Below are 9,945 nucleotides of genomic sequence, written 5' to 3'. Positions count from 1 at the left end.
GTGCTCAAGTTAAAAGATGTTCAACTTTAAAAAAAACCCTCTTGAAACACTCCCCCCTCAACAAAAACGTTGTTTGTGAATGGCTTATTAAAAGATTACACAGATTATCTTTCTTTTTAAAAAGCAGCTATACTACTATAAATGCATTCCTATGACCTAATTTGATCTTCTTTTGTCAGGAGTGTCTTTGAAAGACCCATGAAAATGCTTGACAAATGTATTTTTAGGGCCCGAGCACTAACGGTGCAAGGCCCCTATTGAAACTGTGTTAGGATTATTATTTTTTTATTTTTTTTAGGGCTCGAGAAAAGTGAAATTTTGGAAAAAAAAAAAATGTAAAAAGTTAATTGGTCAGCTTTGCGTTCACCAGCAAGTAGTTGGTCTTAGAGCCATAAGCAAAATAACAAAAAACACTATACTTATTCTACATAAAGATAATAAAGTTTTTCTTATTTTGTGTTAAAGGTTCTATATGTAACTATTTTTTTTATAAAATGAATCCTTTTTTTATTGCCTGGGTTTAAAGGGGTTGTAATCACACATTGCAACGATCCACTTTTTGGGTTTTGCCATTACCTCTGAAGGCCAATATTCTTATTTATATGCAAGGTCTCCGGGTCGGATTTCCGGCGAAATCCATCAGATGTGACGTGCATGCGCGCTCCCGAGCCTCTCTATCATACAGTCTATCATGCGACCAACAGCACGTCAGCTGACGACATGGAGTGTGATAATCCCCCAAAACATCCTGCCTCCAGCACAACACAGACTCAAACACAAACTCCACATAAATATAAAAAACAAAAAAAGTTTTATCTGCTCAAGCTCGTCAGTCGTCAGGAAAAACTTGAATCTGATCGACTCCGGACGAAAACGCGGATCAACATAGTAAACTCAAGTGAAATAACAAGGTAAACTACATGAAACATGACATGAATACAAAAAAAGAATGTTCCAAGATAACATTAGTATAACATTTAGTATGTAATTATTTTATTTACTAGATCTACTAACTAACGTCGTCATCCCACTTCCATATTGATTCTGATAGAGGGCTGTGAGACTTTGACCTGAGTGCAAAAATGGAGGCTCTAGACCCTTCCAGAGCTGAGATATCAAAATTCAAAATTTCGACCCGAAAAAAAACGACAGTGTTACCCCTTTCGTTTTTTTCCGTTTTCGGGCGAAAAATTAAGTTTCTCCAATCTTCTCAAAACTCTGGATTATGATAGAGGGCTGTGAGACTTTGACCTGAGTGCAAAAATGGAGGCTCTAGACCCTTCCAGAGCTGAGATATCAAAGTTCAAAATTTCGACCTGAAAAAAAAACGACAGTGTTACCCCTTTCGTTTTTTTTCGTTTTCTGGCGAAAAATTAAGTTTCTCCAATCTTCTCAAAACTCTGGATTATGATAGAGGGCCACAAGACTTTGATCTGAGTGCAAAAATGGAGGCTCTAGACCCTTCCAGAGCTGAGATATCAAAGTTCAAAATTTCGACCCGAAAAAAAAACGACAGTGTTACCCCTTTTGTTTTTTTCTGTTTTCGGGCGAAAAATTAAGTTTCTCCAATCTTCTCAAAACTCTGGATTATGATAGAGGGCTGTGAGACTTTGACCTGAGTGCAAAAATGGAGGCTCTAGACCCTTCTAGAGCTGAGATATCAAAATTGTAAATTTTTACCCGAAAAAAAAAACGACAGTGTTACCCCTTTTGTTTTTTTCCTTTTTTGTGCGAAAAATTAAGTTTCTCCAATTTTCTCAAAACTCTGGATTATGATAGAGGGCCACGAGACTTTGACCTGAGTGCAAAAATGGAGGCTCTAGACCCTTCCAGAGCTGAGATATCAAAGTTCAAAATTTCGACCTGAAAAAAAAACGACAGTGTTACCCCTTTCGTTTTTTTTCCGTTTTCGGGCGAAAAATTAAGTTTCTCCAATCTTCTCAAAACTCTGGATTATGATAGAGGGCTGTGAGACTTTGACCTGAGTGCAAAAATGGAGGCTCTAGACCCTTCCAGAGCTGAGATATCAAAATTCAAAATTTCGACCCCAAAAAAAAAACGACAGTGTTACCCCTTTCGTTTTTTTTCGTTTTCGGGCGAAAAATTAAGTTTCTCCAATCTTCTCAAAACTCTGGATTATGATAGAGGGCTGTGAGACTTTGATCTGAGTGCAAAAATGGAGGCTCTAGACCCTTCCAGAGCTGAGATATCAAAATTCAAAATTTCGACCCGAAAAAAAACGACAGTGTTACCCCTTTCGTTTTTTTCCGTTTTCGGGCGAAAAATTAAGTTTCTCCAATCTTCTCAAAACTCTGGATTATGATAGAGGGCTGTGAGACTTTGACCTGAGTGCAAAAATGGAGGACTTCTCAAAACCCTTCCAGAGCTGAGATATCAAAATTCAAAATTTCGACCCGAAAAAAATCGACAGTGTTACCCCTTTCGTTTTTTCTGTTTTCTGGTGAAAAATTAAGTTTCTCCAATCTTCTCAAAACTCTGGATTATGATAGAGGGCTGTGAGACTTTGACCTGAGTGCAAAAATGGAGGCTCTAGACCCTTCCTGAGCTGAGATATCGAAATTCAAAATTTCGACCCCCCCAAAAAAAACGACAGTGTTACCCCTTTCGTTTTTTTCCGTTTTCGGGTGAAAAATTAAGTTTCTCCAATCTTCTCAAAACTCTGGATTATGATAGAGGGCCACGAGACTATGACCTGAGTGCAAAAATGGAGGCTCTAGACCCTTCCAGAGCTGAGATATCAAAGTTCAAAATTTCGACCCGAAATAAAAACGACAGTGTTGCCCCTTTCGTTTTTTTTCGTTTTCGGGCGAAAAATTAAGTTTCTCCAATCTTCTCAAAACTCTGGATTATGATAGAGTGCTGTGAGACTTTGACCTGAGTGCAAAAATGGAGGCTCTAGACCCTTCCAGAGCTGAGATATCAAAGTTCAAAATTTCGACCCGAAAAAAAAACGACAGTGTTACCCCTTTCGTTTTTTTCCTTTTTTGTGCGAAAAATTAAGTTTCTCCAATTTTCTCAAAACTCTGGATTATGATAGAGGGCCAAGAGACTTTGATCTGAGTGCAAAAATGGAGGCTCTAGACCCTTCCAGAGCTGAGATATCAAAATTCAAAATTTCGACCCAAAAAAAAAAAACCGACAGTGTTACCCCTTTCGTTTTTTTTCCGTTTTTGGGGCGAAAAATTAAGTTTCTCCAATCTTCTCAAAACTCTGGATTATGATAGAGGGCTGTGAGACTTTGACCTGAGTGCAAAAATGGAGGCTCTAGACCCTTCCAGAGCTGAGATATCAAAGTTCAAAATTTCGACCCAAAAAAAAACAAACGACAGTGTTACCCCTTTCGTTTTTTTTCGTTTTCGGGCGAAAAATTAAGTTTCTCCAATCTTCTCAAAACTCTGGATTATGATAGAGGGCCACAAGACTTTGATCTGAGTGCAAAAATGGAGGCTCTAGACCCTTCCAGAGCTGAGATATCAAAATTCAAAATTTCGACCCAAAAAAAAAAAACCAACAGTGTTACCCCTTTCGTTTTTTTTCGTTTTCGGGCGAAAAATTAAGTTTCTCCAATCTTCTCAAAACTCTGGATTATGATAGAGGGCCACAAGACTTTGATCTGAGTGCAAAAATGGAGGCTCTAGACCCTTCCAGAGCTGAGATATCAAAATTCAATATTTTGACCCGAAAAAAAAACGACAGTGTTACCCCTTTCGTTTTTTTCCGTTTTTGGGCGAAAAATTAAGTTTCTCCAATCTTCTCAAAACTCTGGATTATGATAGAGGGCCACGAGACTTTGACCTGAGTGCAAAAATGGAGGCTCTAGACCCTTCCAGAGCTGAGATATCAAAGTTCAAAATTTCGACCTGAAAAAAAAAACGACAGTGTTACCCCTTTCGTTTTTTTCCGTTTTCGGGCGAAAAATTAAGTTTCTCTAATCTTCTCAAAACTCTGGATTATGATAGAGGGCTGTGAGACTTTGACCTGAGTGCAAAAATGGAGGCTCTAGACCCTTCCAGAGCTGAGATATCAAAATTCAAAATTTCGACCCAAAAAAAAAACGACAGTGTTACCCCTTTCGTTTTTTTTCGTTTTCGGGTGAAAAATGAAGTTTCTCCAATCTTCTCAAAACTCTGGATTATGATAGAGGGCTGTGAGACTTTGTCCTGAGTGCAAAAATGGAGGCTCTAGACCCTTCCAGAGCAGAGATATCAAAGTTCAAAATTTCGACCCGAAAAAAAACGACAGTGTTACCCCTTTTGTTTTTTTCCGTTTTCGGGCGAAAAATTAAGTTTCTCCAATCTTCTCAAAACTCTGGATTATGATAGAGGGCTGTGAGACTTCGACCTGAGTGCAAAAATGGAGGCTCTAGACCCTTCCAGAGCTGAGATATCAAAGTTCAAAATTTCGACCCGAAAAAAAAAACGACAGTGTTACCCCTTTTGTTTTTTTCCATTTTCGGGCGAAAAATTAAGTTTCTCCAACCTTCTCAAAACTCTGGATTATGATAGAGGGCTGTGAGACTTTGACCTGAGTGCAAAAATAGAGACTCTAGACCCTTCCAGAGCTGAGATATCAAAGTTCAAAATTTTGACCAGAAAAAAAAAACGACAGTGTTACCCCTTTCGTTTTTTTTCGTTTTCGGGCGAAAAATTAAGTTTCTCCAATCTTCTCAAAACTCTGGATTATGATAGAGGGCTGTGAGACTTTGACCTGAGTGCAAAAATGGAGGCTCTAGACCCTTCCAGAGCTGAGATATCAAAGTTCAAAATTTCGACCCGAAAAAAAAAAACGACAGTGTTACCCCTTTCGTTTTTTTCCGTTTTTGGGCTAAAAATTAAGTTTCTCCAATCTTCTCAAAACTCTGGATTATGATAGAGGGCCAAGAGACTTTGATCTGAGTGCAAAAATGGAGGCTCTAGACCCTTCCAGAGCTGAGATATCAAAATTCAAAATTTCGACCCAAAAAAAAAAAACGACAGTGTTACCCCTTTCGTTTTTTTCCGTTTTTGGGCGAAAAATTAAGTTTCTCCAATCTTCTCAAAACTCTGGATTATGATAGAGGGCTGTGAGACTTTGACCTGAGTGCAAAAATGGAGGCTCTAGACACTTCCAGAGCTGAGATATCAAAGTTCAAAATTTCGACCTGAAAAAAAAACGACAGTGTTACCCCTTTCGTTTTTTTCCGTTTTTGGGCGAAAAATTAAGTTTCTCCAATCTTCTCAAAACTCTGGATTATGATAGAGGGCCAAGAGACTTTGATCTGAGTGCAAAAATGGAGGCTCTAGACCCTTCCAGAGCTGAGATATCAAAATTCAAAATTTCGACCCAAAAAAAAAAACGACAGTGTTACCCCTTTCGTTTTTTTCCGTTTTTGGGCGAAAAATTAAGTTTCTCCAATCTTCTCAAAACTCTGGATTATGATAGAGGGCTGTGAGACTTTGACCTGAGTGCAAAAATGGAGGCTCTAGACCCTTCCAGAGCTGAGATATCAAAGTTCAAAATTTCGACCTGAAAAAAAAACGACAGTGTTACCCCTTTCGTTTTTTTCCGTTTTTGGGCGAAAAATTAAGTTTCTCCAATCTTCTCAAAACTCTGGATTATGATAGAGGGCCACGAGACTTTGACCTGAGTGCAAAAATGGAGGCTCTAGACCCTTCCAGAGCTGAGATATCAAAGTTCAAAATTTCGACCTGAAAAAAAAACGACAGTGTTACCCCTTTCGTTTTTTTTCGTTTTCGGGCGAAAAATTAAGTTTCTCCAATCTTCTCAAAACTCTGGATTATGATAGAGGGCCACAAGACTTTGATCTGAGTGCAAAAATGGAGGCTCTAGACCCTTCCAGAGCTGAGATATCAAAATTCAAAATTTTGACCCGAAAAAAAAACGACAGTGTTACCCCTTTCGTTTTTTTCCGTTTTTTGGCGAAAAATTAAGTTTCTCCAATCTTCTCAAAACTCTGGATTATGATAGAGGGCTGTGAGACTTTGTCCTGAGTGCAAAAATGGAGGCTCTAGACCCTTCCAGAGCAGAGATATCAAAGTTCAAAATTTCGACCCGAAAAAAAACGACAGTGTTACCCCTTTTGTTTTTTTCCGTTTTCGGGCGAAAAATTAAGTTTCTCCAATCTTCTCAAAACTCTGGATTATGATAGAGGGCTGTGAGACTTCGACCTGAGTGAAAAAAATGGAGGCTCTAGACCCTTCCAGAGCTGAGATATCAAAGTTCAAAATTTCGACCCGAAAAAAAAACGACAGTGTTACCCCTTTTGTTTTTTTCCATTTTCGGGCGAAAAATTAAGTTTCTCCAACCTTCTCAAAACTCTGGATTATGATAGAGGGCTGTGAGACTTTGACCTGAGTGCAAAAATAGAGACTCTAGACCCTTCCAGAGCTGAGATATCAAAGTTCAAAATTTTGACCAGAAAAAAAAAACGACAGTGTTACCCCTTTCGTTTTTTTTCGTTTTCGGGCGAAAAATTAAGTTTCTCCAATCTTCTCAAAACTCTGGATTATGATAGAGGGCTGTGAGACTTTGACCTGAGTGCAAAAATGGAGGCTCTAGACCCTTCCAGAGCTGAGATATCAAAGTTCAAAATTTCGACCCGAAAAAAAAAACGACAGTGTTACCCCTTTCGTTTTTTTCCGTTTTTGGGCGAAAAATTAAGTTTCTCCAATCTTCTCAAAACTCTGGATTATGATAGAGGGCCAAGAGACTTTGATCTGAGTGCAAAAATGGAGGCTCTAGACCCTTCCAGAGCTGAGATATCAAAATTCAAAATTTCGACCCAAAAAAAAAAAACGACAGTGTTACCCCTTTCGTTTTTTTCCGTTTTTGGGCGAAAAATTAAGTTTCTCCAATCTTCTCAAAACTCTGGATTATGATAGAGGGCTGTGAGACTTTGACCTGAGTGCAAAAATGGAGGCTCTAGACACTTCCAGAGCTGAGATATCAAAGTTCAAAATTTCGACCTGAAAAAAAAACGACAGTGTTACCCCTTTCGTTTTTTTCCGTTTTTGGGCGAAAAATTAAGTTTCTCCAATCTTCTCAAAACTCTGGATTATGATAGAGGGCCAAGAGACTTTGATCTGAGTGCAAAAATGGAGGCTCTAGACCCTTCCAGAGCTGAGATATCAAAATTCAAAATTTCGACCCAAAAAAAAAAACGACAGTGTTACCCCTTTCGTTTTTTTCCGTTTTTGGGCGAAAAATTAAGTTTCTCCAATCTTCTCAAAACTCTGGATTATGATAGAGGGCTGTGAGACTTTGACCTGAGTGCAAAAATGGAGGCTCTAGACCCTTCCAGAGCTGAGATATCAAAGTTCAAAATTTCGACCTGAAAAAAAAACGACAGTGTTACCCCTTTCGTTTTTTTCCGTTTTTGGGCGAAAAATTAAGTTTCTCCAATCTTCTCAAAACTCTGGATTATGATAGAGGGCCACGAGACTTTGACCTGAGTGCAAAAATGGAGGCTCTAGACCCTTCCAGAGCTGAGATATCAAAGTTCAAAATTTCGACCTGAAAAAAAAACGACAGTGTTACCCCTTTCGTTTTTTTTCGTTTTCGGGCGAAAAATTAAGTTTCTCCAATCTTCTCAAAACTCTGGATTATGATAGAGGGCCACAAGACTTTGATCTGAGTGCAAAAATGGAGGCTCTAGACCCTTCCAGAGCTGAGATATCAAAATTCAAAATTTTGACCCGAAAAAAAAACGACAGTGTTACCCCTTTCGTTTTTTTCCGTTTTTTGGCGAAAAATTAAGTTTCTCCAATCTTCTCAAAACTCTGGATTATGATAGAGGGCTGTGAGACTTTGACCTGAGTGCAAAAATGGAGGCTCTAGACCCTTCCAGAGCTGAGATATCAAAGTTAAAAAATTTCGACCTGAAAAAAAAACGACAGTGTTACCCCTTTCGTTTTTTTCCGTTTTTGGGCGAAAAATTAAGTTTCTCCAATCTTCTCAAAACTCTGGATTATGATAGAGGGCCACGAGACTTTGACTTTGACCTGAGTGCAAAAATGGAGGCTCTAGACCCTTCCAGAGCTGAGATATCAAAGTTCAAAATTTCGACCCGAAAAAAAACGACAGTGTTACCCCTTTTGTTTTTTTCCGTTTTCGGGCGAAAAATTAAGTTTCTCCAATCTTCTCAAAACTCTGGATTATGATAGAGGGCTGTGAAACTTAATGAGTGCAAAAATGGAGGCTTAATGAGTGCAAAAATGGAGGCTCTAGACCCTTCCAGAGCTGAGATATCAAAGTTCAAAATTTCGACCCGAAAAAAAAACGACAGTGTTACCCCTTTCGTTTTTTTTCGTTTTCTGGCGAAAAATTAAGTTTCTCCAATCTTCTCAAAACTCTGGATTAAGATAGAGGGCCACAAGACTTTAATCTGAGTGCAAAAATGGAGGCTCTAGACCCTTCCAGAGCTGAGATATCAAAGTTCAAAATTTCGACCCGAAAAAAAAACGACAGTGTTACCCCTTTCGTTTTTTTTCGTTTTCTGGCGAAAAATTAAGTTTTTCCAATCTTCTCAAAACTCTGGATTATGATAGAGGGCAACAAGACTTTGATCTGAGTGCAAAAATGGAGGCTTTAGACCCTTCCAGAGCTGAGATATCAAAGTTCAAAATTTCGACCCGAAAAAAACAAACGACAGTGTTACCCCTTTTGTTTTTTTCCGTTTTCGGGCGAAAAATTAAGTTTCTCCAATCTTCTCAAAACTCTGGATTATGATAGAGGGCCACGAGACTTTGACCTGAGTGCAAAAATGGAGGCTCTAGACCCTTCCAGAGCTGAGATATCAAAGTTCAAAATTTCAACCTGAAAAAAAAACGACAGTGTTACCCCTTTTGTTTTTTTCCGTTTTCGGGCGAAAAATTAAGTTTCTCCAACCTTCTCAAAACTCTGGATTATGATAGAGGGCTGTGAGACTTTGACCTGAGTGCAAAAATTGAGGCTCTAGACCCTTCCAGAGCTGAGATATCAAAGTTCAAAATTTTGACCAGAAAAAAAAACCGACAGTGTTACCCCTTTCGTTTTTTTTCGTTTTCGGGCGAAAAATTAAGTTTCTCCAATCTTCTCAAAACTCTGGATTATGATAGAGGGCTGTGAGACTTTGACCTGAGTGCAAAAATGGAGGCTCTAGACCCTTCCAGAGCTGAGATATCAAAGTTCAAAATTTCGACCCGAAAAAAAAACGACAGTGTTACCCCTTTTGTTTTTTTCCATTTTCGGGCGAAAAATTAAGTTTCTCCAACCTTCTCAAAACTCTGGATTATGATAGAGGGCTGTGAGACTTTGACCTGAGTGCAAAAATAGAGACTCTAGACCCTTCCAGAGCTGAGATATCAAAGTTCAAAATTTTGACCAGAAAAAAAAAACGACAGTGTTACCCCTTTCGTTTTTTTTCGTTTTCGGGCGAAAAATTAAGTTTCTCCAATCTTCTCAAAACTCTGGATTATGATAGAGGGCTGTGAGACTTTGACCTGAGTGCAAAAATGGAGGCTCTAGACCCTTCCAGAGCTGAGATATCAAAGTTCAAAATTTCGACCCGAAAAAAAAAAACGACAGTGTTACCCCTTTCGTTTTTTTCCGTTTTTGGGCTAAAAATTAAGTTTCTCCAATCTTCTCAAAACTCTGGATTATGATAGAGGGCCAAGAGACTTTGATCTGAGTGCAAAAATGGAGGCTCTAGACCCTTCCAGAGCTGAGATATCAAAATTCAAAATTTCGACCCAAAAAAAAAAAACGACAGTGTTACCCCTTTCGTTTTTTTCCGTTTTTGGGCGAAAAATTAAGTTTCTCCAATCTTCTCAAAACTCTGTATTATGATAGAGGGCTGTGAGACTTTGACCTGAGTGCAAAAATGGAGGCTCTAGACACTTCCAGAGCTGAGATATCAAAGTTCAAAATTTCGACCTGAAAAAAAAA

The sequence above is a fragment of the Pimephales promelas genome, chromosome 15 (genome assembly GCF_988280905.1).
Source record: "Pimephales promelas chromosome 15, fPimPro1.hap1.1, whole genome shotgun sequence".
Taxonomy (NCBI): Eukaryota; Metazoa; Chordata; class Actinopteri; order Cypriniformes; family Leuciscidae; genus Pimephales; species Pimephales promelas.
This window is presented reverse-complemented; position numbering follows the sequence as displayed.